Source organism: Anabrus simplex, chromosome 3 (genome assembly GCF_040414725.1).
Source record: "Anabrus simplex isolate iqAnaSimp1 chromosome 3, ASM4041472v1, whole genome shotgun sequence".
Lineage (NCBI taxonomy): Eukaryota > Metazoa > Arthropoda > Insecta > Orthoptera > Tettigoniidae > Anabrus > Anabrus simplex.
In genome coordinates this window covers 409064317-409078278 of record NC_090267.1, presented here as the reverse complement: position 1 = coordinate 409078278, position 13962 = coordinate 409064317, and the positions used below count along the sequence as shown (strand labels likewise).

General features: G+C 36.7%; 1 protein-coding gene across 3 annotated transcripts in view; it reads left to right on the top strand.

Annotated features, from left to right (window-relative positions):
• Nucleotides 1-13962, top strand: part of LOC136866438 (protein Son) — a 372657-nt gene that overhangs the window by 352407 nt on the left and 6288 nt on the right. The window lies entirely within an intron of this gene.

Sequence of the window (13962 nt, the reverse complement as noted above, 5' to 3'; positions counted from 1 at the left end):
AGGCTTGTATCTTGCATTCAACAGACTTGTCTGGAATTATGCCTCGGATTTTTACACCAGATACAGGTATGATTGGTATCTGTATTTTCTGATTTAACTCTTGGAATAAGGTATATGACATTACACTTATGCTAGCTCCAGAGTCCACTAAACAGTACAATCGGGTGTTGAACACTCTCACAACTATTACTGGTAACTTGAATTTAGGTTGAGTTTCGTGACAAGTATCTTCTTTAATTAAATCTTCAGGTTGAATGTCCCAATGATCTATTTGTGCTACTACCCAACTGCGAATTTTGACAATATTCACTAACGGTTTAATATTTACATTTTCGTGTTTAACTAGTTCATCATCGGCGTTTATTTTTTTTCGGTCAGATGTTTGGGAAATTTCTGTGTTCCCATGATTTCCATGTTCCTTGCAACCTTCTTCCTGTCTTCTTCGTTTATAATTCTGAAGTTCGAGACTTTCTGCGCCTTCGAGGTCGCCGTTTATATCCTTATTTTTGATGGCTTCCTCCCATCGGCTCCTATTTTGTCTCTCTTCTCTTAGCTCTTGAAGATATCGCCTATTCTCTTCATTTTGATTATATTGTGCAGGTCTTCTCCTCTCATCGTATCGCCTTCTGTTCCTCTGATATGGTCGACTTCTATTGTTCCCATATCGAATGTTACTCCTATACTGGAAACTATTTCTATTTCCAATTTGCCCACATCTTCCGTGCTGTTGACCACTATACTGACAATAACATTTTCTTGGTTCTTTGTTTTGGGCTCTAACACAATCTTCTGTCCTAATTTCATGACCCTTATCTAGTCCTTGGTTAGTGATTTCGGAGCTGAGCGTATTGACTGCTTCTATTTGTCTTATATTTCTGGGGTTCCTCTCTATTAAGCAGGATGACGTTAGGTCGATCTGTCTTAATCGTCTCTCCATATCAATAGCAGTTTGTATATCAGAGGCTGCTAATAATCTTTGTATTTCGAGTGGTAATTGCCTCTGAATAGTTTTAATTGCCTCCAATTCGCTAGGTGGAGAATCTAAGTCCTGAAAACGATGAAATTGTAGGGAGAAGAAATCACTAAAGCGAGTTTGGCCTGCAATCGAAAATTTCCTTGAGTACAGCTCTAATCTTAGCTGTTGCTGGATCTCAGGATCCCAGAACTTCTTCAGGAAAGCTACCTTAAACTCGTCATAGTTATGGAATGTGTACTTGAAAGCCTGGAACCAAATATTTGGGTTCCCGTCCAGATGTTTTTCGATAATTCTCAATTTCTTTTCCTCCTGAATTTTTCCTTCCCTAAAATATTCCTCTATGTCCCTAAGGAATTGTTTCGGTGAGGTCTTAGCCGAACCATCAAAATGTTTTGGGCGGTCGTCGTAATTTTTAATAATATTAATTATCGTGCTTCCTTCACTCTGATTACTACCGTTTAATATTTCTATATCTCTTCTACTTGGGTCGCTAATCCCTGAAGGTGTGTTCTCTCTCTCATTAATCTGTACCTCTACTGCTCTCTGCCTATCACTAGAGCTTGAGGCCATAGATTTCGCCGTGTGTGATTCCACCTTCATCTCCTGTATTTCTCTTCTGATCTGATTCACCACTTCTTCCGTCTTTTCAATTTTTCGTTCCGATTCCACCTTGTTATCTTCTATTTTCTGCTTCAATTCATCAATTTTCTGTGCTACTTTGCTCGCAGCTTGGTCATATTTCTCATCTAAGTCTTGTTGCCTTAGATTTAATCCTTGCATACCAGCTGTTATATCATTTATTTTCTCTTCTTCCAATTTTCGGATCGTTTCCTGGCTCTCTGTTACCATCTCATTTATTTTATTTATTTCCTCGTGTATTTCCCTGTTTCTGTTCTCCATGGTTTCAGTCAACCTCGTCTGCATGTTTTGGATTTCGTTCTTAACTTCATATACTTCCGACCGTGTTTTCGCTGTTTCTTCAGTCGCTTCTTCTTGTTTCTTGCGTAGCTCATCGATCATCCCTTTGTGTTCATCTTCTATTTTTCTAACGAATTCTTCAAAAGATTCTTTCTGTTTTAGCTGATCCTCTCTTCTTTCCTCTCTCATCTCAATGATGCATCTCTGGAATCTTGATTCCCGTTCCTGTTCTTTCTCTTCTTGTTTCTGTTGCCATTCTTCTTGTTTCTTGTGCAATTCTTGCATCAACTCATAATGTTCTTTCTTTCTTTCTTTCTTCGCGTTGTTCTTGTTGCCATTCTTCTTGTTTCTTTTCTTGTTCCTTTTGAAATTCTCTAAACAATTCTTGTTGTTTTCGTTCCTTTTCTATCCGTCTTCTTTCTTTCTCTTCTTCCAGCTTCCTCTCTTTCTCTTCACGCTCCTGTTTCTCCTTCTGTTTTTCTTCTTCCAGTTTCCTCTCTTTCTCTTCACGCTCCTGCTTTTCTCTCTGTCTTTCTTCTTGTTGTTGTTTCAAATATTCGAGAAACCATAATGGCGCTCCTTCTTGTTTCTCTTGAGCTCTTCTCATCTCCTCTTCTTGTTCTCTTCTTGTCTGAACTCTACCCTGTGTTGCCATTTTATGTCGTTTTCTATATATTCGTTATAATATCTCAAAGTTTATATTAAGCTCTCTATTTTGTTAAAAATCACTTATTTTCCTAACAGTCCTCTAAATTCACAAAATATTAAATATTATATCACACACACCACAATAACTTAGTCTACAAGGTTTAAAAATAGTTCAAGGTTTGCACTATATGCACTAGTTTGAAGTTTTCTCTTCAGTAAATAATAATATTGATGGACCTTCCTGGAGATCGGCACCATCTCACCAGATAAACCAACAACAACCAGACCAAGAGTTCAAATCTATGATTTCGTTCACATTTCGGAACATGTTACGAAATAAATAAATTAAAATTCCGTTATGCTGCATTCCATATTTATATGTATGGCCATCAGCCTATACCATAATTAAAATTAACTAAGTTTCATTTCATATTGACTTAAAATCACCTAACCCTAGATTATTATTATTAAAAAGAAGCATTCATCTAATAAATACAATAATTCCTTATTAATATATCTTCACAGGTTCAGCCATGTGGTAATAATTAATAAATTACTCAATACATTAGTGACATGTTTTCTATACCCGATACCTACATTTCGAGCTTCGTCACATGATTGCCTATTAAGTAATATAAATTATCAGACTATTTTCATACACTCCCGCGATGTGTTTCTCTTCAGGCGCCAACCATTAATGCGACATTTAATTTATTTCAAAGTGAAGACCGTTTCCAATACTTTTTTCACTTTATTTGGCGTTCCCACGGTGTATTTCTCTTCACTCGCTCCACTGTTGCGGCATTTTATTCTTTGGCAACCAACAGTTCCCACGGCATCTTTCTCCATTTTAAATCACGTTATGATGTCAAAAATTACTTCTGGCAACCAATATTCAATGATCCCGCGGTGTCTTTCTCTTCAAATCGTCACACATTGCGGCGTCATTTTAATAACTTTCCCACGGTGTGTTTCTCTTCAATCGCCCCACAGTTGGGCAGCCATTTTAAATACTTGCACCCGCTCTTGCAACGGTCAGTGCAAGATTATCCCGGTAGCTCATTAATTCTTCTCAGGGTATCCTTTTTCCGCCCATAAAATCTGAGATTTAATATGTAATTATTTAACGTGGTTTCTGAAGAGAAATTGGCCGCTGGGGTACTCGTGATGGGAGTATCAATATCCACGAGAATGACGACCGATATCTAGAAATCATCTCGCATTTCGTTTGTAAGAACTTGTCGATTGCTTACATCTAGAAAACTTAACAACTAACTTAACTCTAAACGTTACCAGAACAGAAATCATAACTCAGTCACATACTAAAGAAAATATATAAGATTATTTATTGACAAAAAAAATTAATGTTCGAGATATAGTGAAATCTGGGTAGTATAAATTCCGTGTTATCTCATCATTTGAAAATAAGTTAGAGTCAGCGCTGGCTCATTTAAGATAAAATAGTGGAACTTAAAAAAAAATGCTAACATTCTCTCATTTATAAGTTCAAATTCCAATAAATACACATGTGAACCTTCGTAGCCATGTTCCGAAAGTATTACATTTTTTTAATAATATTTGCGATCATTGAGCATTCAAGGAATCAAATAAAATTTTCATATTGTAAATACTGCTCTGTTAATTATTAAAGTTATCCTCACAACATATGAGACATGTTTCCCAAGTATACACTTTCGCGTGTATTAAATTGTGACAGTGTTCACCGACCTTCCATTCATAAGTTAAAGTCTTTCATAGGTTTGAACTCCGAGTGTTAGGTAATATCTTTCTAGTGTGAACAAGTAACGACTTACGAGCTAAAGCAATACCACCCTCGTGCCTACGATATCTGGCTCCTAACTAACCATTATAATATTCTTCATTTTTATATACTGAGTTAAAATCATATTTATCTGAGTAGAAATAAAAAAAAATCTAACTAACTCTTCGAATAGTTTCTAATCTACACACTCATCTATTAGTGGCTCAATGTACTCTTATAATCTGCACTGTCTCAATATTTCATTTATATACGTGCTACTGAACGTGTATGGATAGTATAGAATGCAGGTATTTCATATCAACCTGTAAGATCACTGCTCCATGAAATACTAGATATATAATCAATCATGAGTCTATTGCATCATATATAAGAACACTCTCTCTTACGCAGTACCTGTTATTCTCCCAAGTCAAACACAATATCACTGTCATGATACACAATTCTACATAATTCATGTTTACCTTACCTTGAAATGGTCATCTGCGCGGAATTCTCTTCTTGACGTATATTTTCAAACATGGCATAGAAACTCACCTTATATTACTAATAAATCATTAACACGTCAAATAGCAATTCTTACACTTCCCGTGGAATATAACTAAATCTCTTCACTTAAACCATTCATCAATATATAATCACATTTCAATACACTACCGTCGATACATTAACATCCTATCGGCTTCCATTTAGCCGCATGCATATAGCCATAACTCCGATACCATATGCTAAATATTTAAGAATTGCTTAGCAAATTACGCAGTCAATAACCTCTATTTTTAATAACAGTAATATGAATTCATATGCCCTCTTTCTCTGACGAAAGGAATACTTAATTTGTCAATGATCATCGTATTGCGCAGGTAATTCGTGACGTAAACTATACTTAGGTAAAACGAGATTAATCGAACCTTTACTAGTAACTTAGACTCATTGATTCTAGCTCTACTCAAGTAACATACCTTTCTCTTATCGTATATTATTTCCACTGTCGATGTGCTAGTGCAGTATCCAGTATATGTCATATCGTCATTCTAATTCATCACTTCCATCTAATTTTAAAATCTTAAGTATTTCACACATTACTTATATTACACACGCGATCTTAATTACTTCATAAATCACCAAACTCTCAGCACATGCCAAAATAGATTGAGGGTGCAGATTGCAAGAAACTACTCTACTATAAAAAAGTATGGACTTAGCTCGTCCGTTGCTACATCTGGTCTGGTGGTTGCTCCGTCCTTCACTTGCTGCTAAACCCTCAGATTGGAACTGGATCTCTGTCTGAACTGGACATTCACGGTCATCTGCTGGTTACATAGCTCGTCAGACGACTTCGTATCATCCGGTCTTTCGGCTGGCCGATGCTCCTCCAACGTCATCATCTCCACTGGTTGGTCTGTCCAATAATCTCCGCCTGGTCATCTGATTCGACGGTACATATCCCCAGTTCGGTCCATCTTGATGAATTAGCTGACAGTCATCCTCATGTATCTGTTGACAATGAAAAGAATTCCCTGTGCGCAGTAATTAGTCATGATATTCTGCATTTTCTGTTATTTAAAATAATCGTTAAAGTTTTTCTTTCTGTAAAAAGTTTTCTCCGTAAATAATTTTTTTTTTTTTTTTACTGCTACGGTAGTTATATTCTTCTCGTGTGTAGTTATTAAATATTTCACAATGGTGAATTCCGATTCTTTCGATCGTTACGTTGCTACTTGATATTCCAAATCCGTCGTATATCACCAAAATTTATATATTTATATTTCTTTCTCGGCTCATCTACTGGCATACAGCGATGAATATTTTAATTATATGCTGTCGCGAATATATATAATTAATATTCTTCTTCAGTAGGCAAATCTATTCTTGGAATATGTAGATCTGCTCGCATCTGCGTCTTGTCTAGATGAAAGTAATTTTTTAGAGTCTCGTTAAACAATTCACCCGCTGCTATATTTTTTTTAAAACAATTCAAATGAACCTCTACTGTTCTCCAGTGTCTTCGAAACCTATCCTTTCCGTGACGTACATAGCCTCCTATACATTGCATTGATACGAAGTTCATTGCCTTAGTAGACCGCGTGGGCCATACCTTCCTACGCCGCCATTTTGTTGTTGGTCTACGAGATGTGAACGGGCACAACACTAATTCGAGGAAAAAAAGAGGAAGAGAACCGACACTTCGAAAAATGAAGATATCGGTTAAAGGAAGACAAGGGCCACGAAGGGCGTGAAAATGAAAGACTCCCTAGCCCTTGCAAACCTAATAGCATCGGGGTCGGAAAAGAACAAGAGTTGACCAAGGGAGGTCGGACAGGATAGATGAAAGTGAGGAGCCTGGCACAAGTAAGTGGAAGCAATGCCAGGACTCAGCTAAGGGCCTCGTGGTCGCCAACCCACGCTCCGAAGTTCATCCCTGGGGGATGGAGGGTGGGAAGGAAAGAAAAATGGAAGGGATCCGCTACTTCGAAAAATGAAGATATCAGCTAAAGGAAGACAAGGGCCACGAAGGGCATGAAAATGAAAGACTCCCTAGCACTCGGAAACCTAATAGCGTCGGGGTCGGAAAGGAACAAGAGTTGACCAAGGGAGGTCGGACAAGATAGATGAAAGTGAGGAGCTTGGCACAAGTAAGTGGAAGCAATGCCAGGACTCAGCTAAGGGCCCCGTGGTCACCAACCCACGCTCCGAAGATCAGAGCCCCTGGGGGATGGAGGGTGGGAAGAAAAGAAAAATGGAAGGGATCCGATACTTCGAAAAATGAAGATATCAGCCAAAGGAAGATAAGGGCCACGAAGGGCGTGAAAATGAAAGACTCCCTAGCCCTCGGAAACCTAAAAGCGTCGGGGTCGGAAAGGAACAAGAGTTGACCAAGTGAGGTCGGACAGGATAGATGAAAGTGAGGCGCCTGGCACAAGTAAATGGAAGCGATGCCAGGGCTCAGCTAAGGGCCCCGTGGTCGCCAACCCACGCTCCGAACTTCAGAGCCCCTTGGGTGGGGAGGGGGGAACTAAGGAGGATCAAGGGGGGTGTTGCGGAAGGGGGAAGTGGCATGAGAGGGTATTGTGTAAATTGTGAAAGATTGATTCCTTATTTGTTGACTTCAGGTTATTTAAAAAGGAGATGAGAAAATCGAAAAGGGCATTGGGTTTCTCAGAAATATCATTCAGATTAAGATTTGGATTGAAAAACTGGTCAAGGTGTATAAAACAGTTTTCGGTGATGTCTAGGAGAGGGCCTTTATTTAGAGTGCTGAGAATTTCAATATCCTGGTTTATTGTAGTGAAAGCATGTTTTGTGTCATGTATGTGTTGTCCCACTGCCGAAAATCTGTTGTGCTTTATTGCATTAACGTGTTCAAAGTACCTAATTTTGAAGTTACGACCAGTTTGACCTATGTAAGAAGAATTACAGTTGTGGCACTTAAAACGGTATACACCTGATTTAGAAAAGACACTTGTTCTATTTAAGGAGTAGGAGTTATGTAATAATTCAAGGTTTCTATTATTAGTTCGAAAAGAAATCATGGTATTGTGTTTTTTGAAGACATTAGCTATACTATAGGTGTTTGTATTGAATGTGAATGTGGTGTAAGCACCTGGTTTGGGAATATCTTTTAAGAGTGTTGTGTTAGGGCGGTGTCTAAATTTGTTAATGATTTGTTCAATAAAATAAGAATTATAACCATTAAATTTGGCAGTAGAGCGGATGATGTTTAGTTCTTTATTTAAGTTTTCCTTTGATAGCGGAATGTTGAAGGCGCGGTTAACCATACTGTTGTATGAAGCACGTTTATGTGACTGTGGGTGAAAAGAGTCTTGTTTTATGGTATTAGCTGTATGTGTGGGTTTTCTATAAATCATATATGATAATGAGGAAGGTAATCTGTTTATTGTTATGTCTAGAAAATTAATTGATTTGTTTGATTCTGTTTCAAGAGTAAATTTAATATGTGGATCAATTTTATTGAGGCTATTAAGAGTAGAAGCTGCATTGAAAACTCTATCATCCAGTATAACAAATGTGTCATCCACATATCTAGCCCAAAATAATACATGTTTAAAGTCGTCATTGTTATCAATGAAACTGTGTTCTAAAAAGTCTAGGTATATTTCTGCAAGGATCCCCGAGGCTGGAGAACCCATAGCCAAACCATCTTGTTGATAAATTATATTGTCAAAGATGAAGAAGTTGTTAGTAACTACTAATTTTAAGAGGGTCATAAAATCATTAATTTCAAGTTTGCTTAAGCAACTATATGTATTTAAGTTATTTTCAATAATAGGAAATAATTTTTTGATATTAATACTGGGATACATATTGACAATATCGAAAGAGTGTAGAGAATGGTGTGGTTGGATTTTAAAGTTATTTAATTTCTCAACTAGTTCTATGGTGTTTTTTACAGACTTATTTGATAAAAATTTGTAATAATTCTTAAGAAATTTATGAATGAATTGTGCTAATTTGTAAAGTGGGCTGGGTCTGTAATTAATAATTGGTCGAATAGGGACGTCAGTCTTATGAATTTTAGGGAGAGATTTAGCGGTTGGTAGGCCTGGATTCATGCTTAATATATATTTTTTTTTTTTTCAGTAAATAAGAAAGAAGAGTTCTTAAGGGTTTGTTTTAGGAGACGTTGAATTTGTTGGGTAGGATCTTTCTTTGTAATAGAAAAGGAATTATTACTGAAGAAATTTTTGGTTTTCTCGATATAATCAACTTTATCCATTATTACTGTAGTGTTACCTTTGTCAGCTTTTGTGATAATGAGGTTCTGGTCTTTAATTTTCTTTTTAAGGTTAAGAATGTGTTTACGTTCAACGAAGGGAACAGTGTTGCTATTATCATTAGATGTGTAAATCTTATTAAGTTTCCTTTTTACATCAAGTCTAATTTCGTCCTGTAGTTCTAAAGGCTTTTTTTTTTTTTTTTTTTATAGCTAATTCAGATTCAGTGATTGTATTAAAAACACTGTTATTTTTATATAAGTTAGGCTTTTCTAGTCAACTGTTCAACTTTCCCCAAGCTGGCTTATTCGTGTAAGCATTATACATGGCACATAACCGTGTTCGTTTCCTTCTAGTCCCCAGTGTCTCCCACCCAAGTTTTTCTATCATGCTTGTCACACTACTTCTAGGACTGAAATTATTAAGCCTGAATCTTGCAGCCTTTCATTGTACCATCTCAAGTTCCTTAATGAGTCCTTTTTGATATGGATCCCATACGGCTGCTCTATATTCCAGGACCATCACTTACCGTATAATCCTGAATACCACCCGCACTTTTTATTTTTTACAGAAATATTGCTCCTTAAATTCGGATATGGGTCATATTTAAGTCTTTAGTATCGTGGTCTCATAATACATTGTTCCGAAGATGCATCCAACATGGCAACAGCGGTTTCATGTCACACGACTTGGCAACTGCTGAAATCTCGCTCCGTTGCTCACTTACACGTTTCCAGAACCACATGGTGTGGCATTTGATTAATACTTTGTGTTCTGGCATTTGATTAATACTTTGTGTTCTGAGTGAAGAAGCATCATTGGTAACAAGTGATGAATTCAAAAAAAACGTTTGCGGTCATTTACTGTGAGTGAGAAACTTAAAAGTTATAACGGAAGCTGAAACTACAGTGACTGTATAGATGCACTATGGCCTAATTGGTTTGATATCTGATTGGCTGCACCTTAATCCGCTCTATTTTTACGGTCTAACTGTGAGCATAGCTCGCAGCGGCCACAATTACATTCATGCCGAGCTGCGAGCATAGCCCGTAGTAGGTTTGACAATTCAAAAAAAAAACTAGAACGAGCTATGTACCCATTTTTGCGGCTACATCATGTTTCCTCATGTACTAGTTATGAGAGTATTTCAACAGATGGCAGTATTATCTGTTTAAGTCAGAGAATTTATGATATTCTCAACAAGTGTGCATTAGTAGATGATGTCACTTAATGTGCTCTAAAACATGGCTTCTCGCGGCAAACAAGTTCTTGATGTACCGGTAAGTGATGTTTTCAGTATTTTGTAATCATAATCAGTCATATGTAGAAAAAGCAGAAAACTTTACTAATATGTAAACATTCATAACCTACATATTCATGCAAATATGAAATGCGCGGAAACATGTGGTAGGCTGTAAAATGAATTCCAATCATAATGAAATGTACAAAGTTGTTTCAAATTCATATTCAGATGTCAATATTTCCATTTTTGCATGAAGTTGTAATTTCATACCTTCAACATCATGTTCACTCTGAGTATCTTTGCTAACCTCGCCTTCCGAGCCACAATCATCACATAAAAATATATCAGTAAAATTTCATAAGAGCTCCCATTTTCGTTTGTTGTTATTACTATTATTATGGAACAATGATCATTTTTATATCATTTTCATTATTGCTGTTGTTTTGTAATTACAATGCACATTTTATATTATCAAACTAAGGTAAATATAATAGTATTTCAGAAAACTGTACTTCCTTAGCAATCCATCATACATTTTTTTTCATTCACAAAACATGGTACAGTATATAAACAATTTTAAAATCTCATGTGATAATTGACGTGAAACAAAGAACATTTTTTATTACTAGATGCTCACACGAGCACAAAAAAAAAAAAGAATCATGCAAATATCTGCTATAGGTACAGGAGATACATTTTTTAAATCCTTAAAAAGGTCCAGTCCAGAACGTTTGTTATTAATATTCAGGCCCAGACCGGAATGGGTTAATGGTTATAGTTCGAAGAGTTGGTGAAAATGCTGGGTTGTTGTGCTTTTGGGCTGTATGAACAGACCAGAGAAAAGATTTATCATGAAGGTATTGAAGAAAGCAGTGGTCTGACATGGTTAAAAGAGAAGGAGAGTCTCCTACTGACACATCGTGTTTATGTGAAGTAAGTCCATGATACTTAGTGTTATTAAAGGCTATCTAAGTACCCACGATATAGACTGGAATGACCGGCAGTTATTTTATTTCACCAGGCACACATTTAGCTGCATATGTGGGGAAAATATGAGAGGTTGGGAAAAGAATTTGAAGATGTAATGCTGTTCCCACAATTTTCTCTCAACGAGAGCCTCCGAAAAGAAGGAAGTTTCCCATCACTCAGAAACCATGCACCAAAAAGGAAGAAATGTGCAGGAAGAAAGGAGAATACATGTTCTAATCTACCAGACACTGCAGTGACAGTACGGAAGAGAATGCTGTCATTTTTAACTCAACAATTGCTTTACCGAATGAGCCTGCAGTAAAAGTTGTAGCCTGCCTCATTTAAATACAGACCCAATAAAATCGTTGAATGAGAAGTTGCAGCGGTATGAAAACCATCGCAGACTGAAACACACATGTTCTAAATTTAAAGGTATAATAAGACAAAACAAACACATGATAAGCACAGTGTAAAAAAAAAAAAAAAGAGAGAGAGAGAAACTTGAGAAAAGTTATCATATCTGATCAGATTTGTTATTTTCTATTCATTTTTCCCCACCTTTTTTTCATTACCCCCTTTACTAATTTGGCTTTTATTACTAACAATATTATTTATTTCACTTATCTCTGAATTAAACTGCAAATCTTCTCCACCTACATCACAGAAATATTTTTACTTTCAAGCATTACTTTCTTTCACCTTTTTTTTTTTTTTTTTTTTTTTTTTTTTTTTTTTTTTTTTTTTTTTTTAGGACTTGCATCTCTTTGATGACATACAGGTGTTAGAACTTCATAACGAGTGATACACAATTCTAAGGATTCTTCGGTATCCAGACTGATCATATTAAATTGATCCTTCTATGGCAACTAAATGCATTAATTTATGCATGTTAGTCAAATGTGAGACTCAGTTCAGTTCACCAGTGGGTTTAATATACATTGAATAACTACACTATAAAAATCAAAGCAGGACATGAAACTAACATACCAACTTGTGAATCAACATGTTACTATAGGACAAAATTTATTACAATAAAAAAAAACATAGAAATTCTCCTTTTAATATTTATTAAAATAATACCGAAATAAACACTACTAAAATGTATCAAGTGTTGGGTCTATTCCTCGCACATATATAGTTCAATTTATATTTTCCGGAGACATGAGATACCTTATTCCCCCTCTCTTCACACCTATGATGAAATTGGTCTTAACAGATGTAACATATTCATTCCTGAAATTTTCAGATAACATGGGCAAAGATTATCAAGGTTCACGCTACAAAATTCCTTTAGGGTAAGAGACCCTGTTACATAACACTTTTCCAGAACCGTAAATTTTCCGCCAAAATATTCACTGACTTTGCTATTGGCACTGTTTCCAATATGCAAATGAGTTCAGAAACTCGCATCCCTTCTATAAGCATATGGGCTTATTTCCCTCGAATAAAAATATGACTAAGACAAGAATAAAAAAAAAATGAAGTCAAACATGCCAAGAAATTTACACATTTGAAACACTCCACCTGTAAATACACATAAATGGAAATGCACTTATCTTGACGGGTTGGTAACACATGGGACATTCATCCACCGCTTGGAATGCGGTTGTTGGCCTCCAACAAAAAAATACAGGGAAGCAAGGTCATCATCAAGCTCGTACATTACCGCCCTGGCTCCTTAAAAGAAATGTAAACAAACTCCACTTCCTAACACGGCGAGACTTCACACAGCAGCATTATCTTATTTCCATGGCCGCCCCTTTCTAGGAGGGGAAACTCAGCCAAATCCGTATCTTATTTCCATGGCCGCCCCTTTCTAGGAGGGGAAACTCAGCCAAATCCGTTTTCTTTCTCTTCTGGACTGGAGCTTAAATATCTCTTGGCATTCACAGCCTACCTCATATTGCTCAATATTTCATTACATTATCTATTACACTTTTCCAAGATCAATGACTAGCAATAAGTACGCCTCGTGGTCTTACCTCGCCACGGGTACTCTACATATATTCATTATTTACATCTCTCAATAACTCCCCTATAACAGGCCCCGGTTTGTTACTCTCGCGGTGCTGTGTCCATTGCCTACCAGTATTCCATAGAAAAAACGAATTCAACAACGTTGGTGACACCTCGTCCACAGCCATCTCTGGACCTCTGTAATCTCATGCTTGTCAATAATCTACTGTGCACATCCTATTCTTTAAGTTGGCTAGTCCCCTCAAAGATCTTCTCCCAGTTCAGTTACTAGAAGGCCCTTCCATCCTTATTCTCTGGATGATCTTAGCACTCTAAACTACCGTGACTACATACAAGACAAGAATATCATTAAATAAAATGCAGTGAATCAAATCTATCTAACATCTATTCCTCAGATAAGCAAATATAACCCAAACAAAGCTATTTACACTAAAATTACACATACAATGGTCCCGAAACCTATCTAAACTAACACATGGTTTGGCCTAGGCAAATTAATGATTTATTTACATGAAAATTTTATGAACCTTGCTAATCTATCCCATGCTTACATCTGTTTAGACTTAACTCGTTCAGGTGTTGTCGCTCGGCCTCATCTCCAAAAGACATAGGTTGATTTAACGACTCATGGCACGCTGGGAGTCCATGGTTCGAAATTCTCTGGGACGTCCTCCTCAGCAATCCATGCCAATGTCGTCTTCTCGGCCAGAATGAA